This window comes from Scylla paramamosain, unplaced genomic scaffold (assembly GCF_035594125.1).
Source record: "Scylla paramamosain isolate STU-SP2022 unplaced genomic scaffold, ASM3559412v1 Contig13, whole genome shotgun sequence".
NCBI classification, from domain to species: Eukaryota; Metazoa; Arthropoda; class Malacostraca; order Decapoda; family Portunidae; genus Scylla; species Scylla paramamosain.
In genome coordinates, this window is record NW_026973678.1 from 230,001 (window position 1) to 239,076 (window position 9,076).

General features: G+C 43.8%; 1 long non-coding RNA gene across 5 annotated transcripts in view; it reads right to left on the bottom strand.

The window, feature by feature from the left end:
- LOC135097187 (uncharacterized) overlaps window positions 1–8,214 on the bottom strand; it is a 65,330-nt gene extending 57,116 nt beyond the window's left edge. The window contains exon 1 of one of the 5 annotated variants that reach the window (XR_010265447.1): window positions 7,166–8,214. This is a non-coding gene — a long non-coding RNA (uncharacterized LOC135097187). The remainder of the gene's footprint in view (window positions 1–7,165) is intronic. The other 4 variants (XR_010265445.1, XR_010265444.1, XR_010265446.1 and 1 more) reach the window with 4 other exon arrangements.
- Window positions 8,215–9,076: the final 862 nt, after the last annotated feature.

Below are 9,076 nucleotides of genomic sequence, written 5' to 3' on the forward strand. Positions count from 1 at the left end.
GGGACAGATAGGCACGTGTTGATAGATAAAATATAGACAGGCATGCAGGTAGGCAGGCAGGCAGGCAGGCAGACAGACAGACAGACAGACAGACAAGCAGACAAGACACGCAAGAGATTCATAGATAGAAAGATGGACACACATAAACATGGTCAAACAAACAGACAAGGCAGGCAGAGCAGGTGGACAATTACACAAACAGGCACATCAGTATTATTTCCCCTTTCAAAAAATTGTTTCTCTAGTGAAAGACAAGTTAAAAATAAACAAGTGTAGTACTAATTATGTTTCTCGTAGGTCATTAAGTTGCATTTATTGGCGGCACGGAATGAGGGAAGTAATTTTTGCAGCAGCAGTGTGTGCAGGCAATGGAGCAGCGGGACGTGGCATGGCGGTGAAAGGCATCTGTTGCACGCCACATGGAGCTTCCCACACCGACTGAATGCTAGCGACGAGCAAAGCGAGAGGGTTTGCTTGGATATTTCAGAGATTTTGAGCAGATATCAAGGTATATAAATGTCTAGTAAAACCAAGGTAAGATATCCAGCAAGTTGTGTGTTTGTTATTGGTTTTAACAGGGAAAAACTTGGCAAATTATATTCTTCTTGAGACGCACGTGTCTTACTCTTAGGTTGTATTCCTGTCATTAAAAACAAGCTAAAGAGACCACTGCTTGACATCTTCACTGTGTCTGTATATGCTCAAGGGAAAGCTGAGCATCTATTGTATATATTCATAACGTGCAAGTGCTCAAAGAATGCATGACAGAGTTGTCAAGGCTGTGGTTTGCTGCAGTAACTGCGACCCAATATTACATTAGTTTTGCCATTATTTTTTGTTTATAATCCGGATTTGATGTTAAACGTTTTACTATTACGTGTTTCAGAAAATTTTAGTTATGAATTACGTGTTTGAGAAAATTTTAGTTATGAATTACGCGTTTCAGAAAATTTTAGTTATGAATTACGCGTTTCAGAAAATTTTAGTTATGAATTACGCGTTTCAGAAAATCTTATTAATTATGAAAACAAGATAGGAGAAAAGAAAATGTTTTAGTGTTTTACAGGCATCCGAGAATAGCAAGAAAAATGTTTTGTCCTCATGTCTATCGTGGAGTAGCATGACTATATTTTTGGGACATTCTCTTATGTCTGTAAAATACTATCACTTTTTTTTATATGAAGAAAATTTTCTCCAAGAACAAGGAAATATTTATCAAAGGCTTGATTATAAACAAAGGTGATCACAATATTTTGTATGGCTCATAATCGTGTTCTTTTTACGGTTGTGTGATTCTCGCTTTATGATTTCTCCAAAATATAAACGTTTTCTAAGGTTTAGATTCTGCAGAAAGACACACACATAAATACAGACAACCAGAAAGACAGAATCAGACATACAGAAAGAGAGGCAGAGTGCATTTTCACACTTGTACACAACCCTTCACCTTTATTATCTACATCTTTTGCCTTTAGATCCGTGCAGCTTATCACAAATACCCTCGTTAGAGCCAGCAAATCTACATGAAATGTATTCTTCCTTAACGTTTCTTCGTGTATTTCCTAATCTTTTTTTTATTTTTTTTACGAGACTGACGTGAATAAAGAAAAGAGAAACACATCAATTTTCAATCCTGATTCAATATCAATTAACGAAGTTATTATTATTATTATTATTAAACCTAACGGAGAAGGCAGAGTGGGACGAGCGCAAGCGCTGTAAGTTGCCAGATGACAACCCCCACCCACCTTGACCGTAGAAAGAAGAAAGGAAAAGCAATTAGCACAATAGTAGGATGAAATCAGAGCAGGAGGAGAAAATAGGTTAAACAATTATAAAGAACGCCTCAACGAACTGAGAATTATTAAAACTCACAAAAAAATTCAACAAAAAAAATCAACAATTCTGACTTATTTAATATATGTCAGACAACACGAGTAAATGTAGTATAACTACTTAAAATTTGATGGTATAAAATCACAGGTATAGTTACATAATTTATCACAGGTATAGCTGCAAAAGCAACCAGAGTTTAATTGACTAGACTCTTCAAGATTTTGTTCGAAGCAGACTTGAATTTTTGCACATCACTCGCAGTGTATGTGCCCTCGTCAAGCATGTTCCAAAGTCTTACAGCACAAGGAACAAAGCTTCGCTGAAACTGACTGGTGTGACACCTAACCTGCTGTAAGCAGCGCGCATGTGAATTTGACGCAAGTCGAGTGTTTCTGGTGGGCACAAATGCATTTGGGATGGAGGCATTCAGCGGGTGAAGCTGGTTGGCATGGATCTTATATAGCATGCAGACACTGCTGACATTGCGTCGGTGACCAAGATCCCAAGCTGCTTCGCCACCACAGAGGAACCTAGCGGAGGAGACAACTCTGTCAATGAGACGGAGGTGGGACACAGCTGTGGAAGACCACACAGGAGCACAATACTCCAGCAGTGGAAGAATAAAACACCGGAAGCAGCTGGCAGAGATAGACTGGTCACCAAAAATCCGGTAAGCCTTCCTCACAACGCCAAGCTTTTGCGAGGCAGAACTGACAAGACGCCTGATGTGCCGTTCAAAAGACAGTTTTGAGTCGAATCTGACACCCAAAATATCAAGCTCATCACATACTGTCAGAGGCGCGCCATCAACAAGCAGAGGGCCGTGAAGGGGATTTAGCGTGCGAGAGCGTGAAATACACAAGCATTTTGATTTTGATGCATTCAGTTTCATGTTCCAGGTGCGACACCAGTCAGATATACGTCTGAGATCCTCATTCAGGGATGTACTAACATCAAGACGTGAATTCGGTGACTCAACAGTAGCAACAAGTGTCACATCATCTGCATATCCGTAAATAGGATTGCTAGTGATTTGTAGTAGATCGGAAGTGTAGACATTGAACAGCAGAGGTCCCAGTACGCTACCCTGGGGAACACCTGAGTGGACGCTGTACCAGTCACTGTAGCAACTATCAACGCACACACGGTGGGTGCGGTGGGTCAAAAATTGAGTCAAGATGGACAGTACCGGGCCACCGACACCAAAAGATTGCAGCTTCCTGAGAAGACCGGCATGGTTGACTCGGTCAAAAGCTGCAGAGAAATCAAGTTGGACTACCCTGGCTTCATGCCCACAGTCAAGAGCTTGCTGAATCTTATGAGAGATAGTGAGTAGCGCATCCGTAGTCCCTAGGTTCTTCCGATAAGCAAACTGATTAGCTGGTATCAAATGAGAGTGTTCAAGGTAACGAGAGAGACGACCAGAAATAACATGTTCAAAGATCTTAGAAAGTAACGGCGTGATAGAGATTGGTCTATAGTTGCTGGCATCAGATGATGGAGAGCCTTTAGGGATCGCTGTGATGTTCGCATTTCTCCAGCACATGGGGAAACTACCGGTCAGGATTAGGCGTCTGAAGACTGCACTCAGTTTGGGAGCAAGAACTGCAGCTGTTTCCTTCAGAAACATAGGAAACATCCCAAGTGGATCCGTGCCGCCATGGGAGTCGAGTGCTAAAAGTAGTCTCATGACTTCCTTAGACCTAAAAGCCAGTTTTGTCAAGACTGGCATGGCAGGAGGCAACTCGCTGGTGGGGGCTAGAGCTCGACAGAGCTTGGAGTCAAAGTGTTTCATCAGCAGATCAGCTTTGCCTTTTGGACTTGTGATCAGCTGTCCAGTATCAGAAAGCAGAGCAGGGAGAGATGGTCGCAAACCAAAGACAACTGACTTCAGCGTGGACCACCACTTGTGCGGGTCAGATGCAGTGGATAGTTTTTCTTTCGCAGAGGTAAAATATTCGCTCTCAGCAGTCCTGTAGACTGCCGCACAGGAAGCTCTGGCAACAGTGCACGCATCCCAAGTTTCACGTGTCCTTAAGTGTGACCACCTGCGATAAGCCGCTTGCTTAGTGTCTCTAGCAGTACGACAATCAATGTTGAACCAGGCCTTGTCGTTGGAGCGCAAACAAACTTTCTTTACAGGAACCCTCCGAGAGATAATACGCTTCAGTTCCTCATTCAATGCTGAGACAGGATCAGGGTTGCTCAAGACCGGTCCTAGACGAATACGAGAAACGTCTTCTCTGACAGAGCTCCAATTAACGCGCCCCTTCAAGAAGACCTCTTTGGTGACTGTGTATGCAGGAATATTTTGTCTCAAGTTAAGTTAAATACTAATCGCAGAGTGATCTGATGTGCCAAGAGTTGCCATAGTGGTTACCTTGACTGTCTCTGGTACGTCGGTAAAGACAAGATCAAGCCGATTGCCAGCCAGATGTGTTGGACCCACAACTAACTGAGAACATCCAGAGACATTCGCAAAATCAAGAGCAGCACGACCATGGGAGTCAGTTGGAGAAACTGATTCAAGCCATTCACGGTGATGGGCATTATAATCACCAGCAAAAACAAAGGCTGCCTTTCGGTCCTCATCTTGAATCATTGCCATTGCCATTAACAAGCAGTCAAAGATAGTATCGTCACTGTCAGGGTTTCGGTAAGAGCCAAGGATGTAAAAATTCTGGAGCTGCGCACATACACGAATGACGACAGTTTCATGACAGGTACACTCGTATTTCGTTTTCCGATAAGCTGAGAAGCCTTCGCGAATGTGAACCGACATGCCACGTCTCCTTTTACCACGTCTCCTTACAAACCAATGCACAATTCAAGCACATCTCCATTCAAACAGGTGTCGAAGGAGAAAAACTCACTCACTCACTCACTCACTCATACACCAACCCATCCATCCCGTCCCTCACTCATTCACTCATTCATTAACCCATCCATTCTTTCCCTAACTCACTCACTCACTCACTAACTCACTCGCCAGTCTATCCATCCCTTCCCTCACTCACTCATTCCCTCACTCACTCATTCACTCGCCAGTCCATCCATCCCTTCCCTAACTCACTCACTCACTCACTCATTCACTTGCCAGTCCATCCATCCCTTCCCTCACTCACTCATTCCCCTCACTCACTCATTCACTCGCCAGTCCATCCATCCCTTCCCTCACTCACTCATTCCCTCACTCACTCACTCGCCAGTCCATCCATCCCTTCCCTCAATTATTCACTCAGTCACTCACTCGCCAGTCCATCCATCCCTTCCCTAACTCACTCATACACTCACTCACTCATTCACTAATCCATCCATACCTTCCCTCTCCGTTTACATAAAGAAGGCACAACCAACACGTGACTTTATCGCCAAGCTGAGCGCTATCGCCACCTCGCCTCTCACTCGCTCAATGACGGGACAATAAACAAGGGAAAAAGCGTAAAGTGACGGAAATTGCAGAGGAAATTACACTCATAACTCAGGGTTCACGATACTCAGCCCCGCATCAGACACACAGATACTCAGACGCACGCAGAGATAGGGAGGGGATATCACGAATGTGAAAGGAAAGGATAAGCAGGTGCAGCTCACTCGCTCACTCACGCTCTCTCTCTCTCTCTCTCTCTCTCTCTCTCTCTCTCTCTCTCTGGGTAGAAAGAAGAACGTAAGCAGGATCGTGAACCAAAAGTGTACAGTGTTTTCTTTTTTTCTATTATTCTTCTTCTCGAAGCGTTTTCAATAAGCGAATAATTTTGCACACGTGTGAAGGAAACGCTGTTTTATTTTCTCTTAAACAAATTCCAGTTGTTTTACTTGCTTTCCCCAGAGAGAGAGAGAGAGAGAGAGAGAGAGAGAGAGAGAGAGAGAGAGAGAGAGAGAGAGAGAGAGAGAGACTTATGGAGCTTGGTAGAACGAGAAAGGAGTATAATAAATAAGTCATCAATATAAGCGTAAGTTCAGAGAGTACTGCAACTAGAGAGAGAGAGAGAGAGAGAGAGAGAGAGAGAGAGAGAGAGAGAGAGAGAGAGAGAGAGAGAGTACAGAACTACATAGTTACTAGATCGACGGAAGCAGACTAATGGACCATAAAACACATTGAAAGACCGATAAGTAGCCCCATAAATTGTCACTCCCAGTCTTGCTCGCGCTCTCTCTCTCTCTCTCTCTCTCTCTCTCTCTCTCTCTCTCTCTCTCTCTCTCTCTTTCACGATTTCCTCATATAAGTACATCCGTGCGGTGGAACAAACACGCGAAGGAAAAGTGTCTCTGTGTCCCCGGAGTCGTGGTGGTGGAGGGCGAGGTTGTAAGGCGACACCTTAAGAATGCAGGAATCCACAAACCAGCAGTGTTATGAGGCGGCGGCGAGGCACCGCGTGGCATGGACGGCGGCAGTCGAGAGGGAGCACGGAGACATACATCCCTGGCTGCCCTCGTCATTGTGATTTCCTAGTGGGACTGGTGGTGCTGGTGGTGGTGGTGGTTGTAGTAGTACTTGTAGTAGTAGTAGTAGTAGTAGTAGTAGAAGTAGCAAGTAGTAGTAGTAGTAGTAGTAGAAGTAGCAAGTAGTAAAAGTAGCAAGTAGTAAAAGTAGCAAGTAGTAAAAGTAGCAAGTAGTAGTAGTAGTAGTAGTAGTAGTAGTAGTAGTAGTAGTAGTAGTAGTAGTAGTAGTAGTAGTAGTAGTAGTAGTAGCAGTAGTAGTAGTGGTAGTAGTAGTAGCATGAAGTATTAGTAGTAGCAGTAAATAATAGTAGTAGTAGCATCAAGTAGTAGTGTAGGATGACCAATGATAAACCGGGCAGGGCGTCTGAACTTTAATTCCCAAAGCGTTTCAAGCTGCAAGTGCCAGTTGGAATAATTTCCCCAGCAAACCACCTGGTGCTGACATGTGCCTCGTATCGTGAGCAGCTGGCAACGAAACACAACACAAAATATTTCAAGGAACACACTACAAGTGACAGACAGCTATCATGAATCACACAGAATGAAAACAATTGACCCTGAACTTCATCAAAGACATTCACAAAACAAAGTAACTTAGGCGGTACCTCCCGTCACTGGACACCCACATTGCATCCTAAACCTTCCCAGCTTGGAAGGACACCACAGGAACCTGGCGCACCCCGCACAACCCCTGGTAATTCACAATGTGTCGGGTCGCCGGCATTGCACCACCTACTCCCTGCACCGTAGCCACGTCACCACATAAATCCTGCACAGCTATGCACCGTATGGAGGCAATCCACACATTTTCCCAGAACCATACCCACATCTAACAACACACATAATAATCACAGTCAAATAGAGACATTTATAGTGCTTAACATACCTTCAAAGGCCAACACAGGGCCCAGGTGCACCCCACACAACCAACACCACCCTGGTGTTGACACAGCCCTGGTCACGTCACCACTGGCCACCCAGAACGCACTTGATAACACCTCACTTCCCTATAATTATATACTAAGCCTCACCTAAGTAATATGCAAAAGGCACACAAAAATAAATATTCATAATATGATCTACAAATATACATACAAAAATGCATAAAACAAGAAAAACATGGCAATACACAGGACCGTCCCGAAACCCGGGCGAATACGAACAACCACGACTCCCGTCAGGTACTCAAGACATCGTGATTCATGACACAATACCCAATTATAAAACAAACGAATTTTCTCCTGAATGGTATATATATATTTTTTTCCTAATAAATTAAAGGCACCCGTACATATTCAAGATTACATCATATTTTGTGTTAACTTCATACGCACTGATCATATCACTCTCTCATATCAAAACATATAATTTTTGTTCTGGTCTGTATTAAAACTCCGTTGTCAGTTTCTGAAGGTGTACATGATCCATACAGCAGACAATTCTTATCATATTCTCACATGCATGTGTGTATATACCATTACGGGGAAATATTAAGAAGAATCGTGCAGCCCTCTCTCCTATTTTTTTTTTTTTTTTTTCGGTTCGTGTCCCCTACAGTGAAGGGAAGCTGGTGGGAAGGCGGGGTTTTCGGTTCGTGTCCCCTACAGTGAAGGGAAGCTGGTGGGAAGGCGGGGTTTTCGGGTGTGGAAAGGTAATATAGAGCCAATTATCGCCTCTTACCACTAAAAATAAATAGAAAGCTGCACTACTGTTGCTGTTCATGTTGTTGTGATGGCCGCTGTGTTCTTGCTCTTGCTGCTACCATTCTAACTAAACTTAATTATACCTAATCTAACCTAACTAAACCGGTAAATATGAAATAGAGCAGCACCAGCAGCAGCAGCAGTAGTGCAGCTCCCTGTTTAGTTTTGGTGGTGAGAGGCGGTATTTGGCTCTATTTTAGCTTTTTCCACCCGAAACCCCGCTTTCCCTCCAGCTACCCAACATTGTGAGGGGTGAGAGCACAAAAAAATAGGAAATATGGCCGCACGACTCTTCTTAATATTTAGCCACATACGTACATGAGATGTCTTGTTGCAGCAATGTTAAAGAAATCGTAGGCACAAATACCTTAGCGGATCCAGTGGAGAACGTACTCGTATAAGCTTACCCCAGTGAGACACTCACTGTACAGGAGGGCAGCCAAACAGGAACTGCCGCTGGAAACTTGGAAAACCTCACTTTCATATGAAACAATCCATGAAACCTTGAACGAAGCCCCAAACAGATCGATACGCATATCTTCACTAACGGATTTCACACAACTTTCATCAAAGTAGCATGCAAGTATTTTTTTTTCACACTTAAAATTACATAAATCTCCCTGGAACTGTAGTGTTTTGTCTTCAGCTCATACTGCCTAGTAGCGACTCTGCCCGTCACACTGTCACTGGTGCGACTACAAAGGAGAGAAAATGACAGCTGGTCTCACACTCTCACACACACGCACACACACACGCATATCTGCTTCCTTCTGTGTGTGTGTGTGTGTGTGTGTGTATGTGTAAGAGAGTTTGGCAGCTCTCTCCAAACTGATGGCGCTGCATACATCATGAAGTTGAGATAAAATAGAGGAGAGATGACAGGTATTGGCGGCAGTGCTGAGATGCTGGGAGGAAACACTCTAGCTGACAAACTGTTACTTCATGCACAGACAGTGATAGTGTCTGGCATGGAGGCATACATTCCTCACTCATTTTCTTGTCCTAAACCTTCTAAACCTTGGTTAAACACAGCTTATTCTCGTGCTATACATGATAGAGAGGTGGCCCACAAAAGGTACTTAAGCCTTCCATCA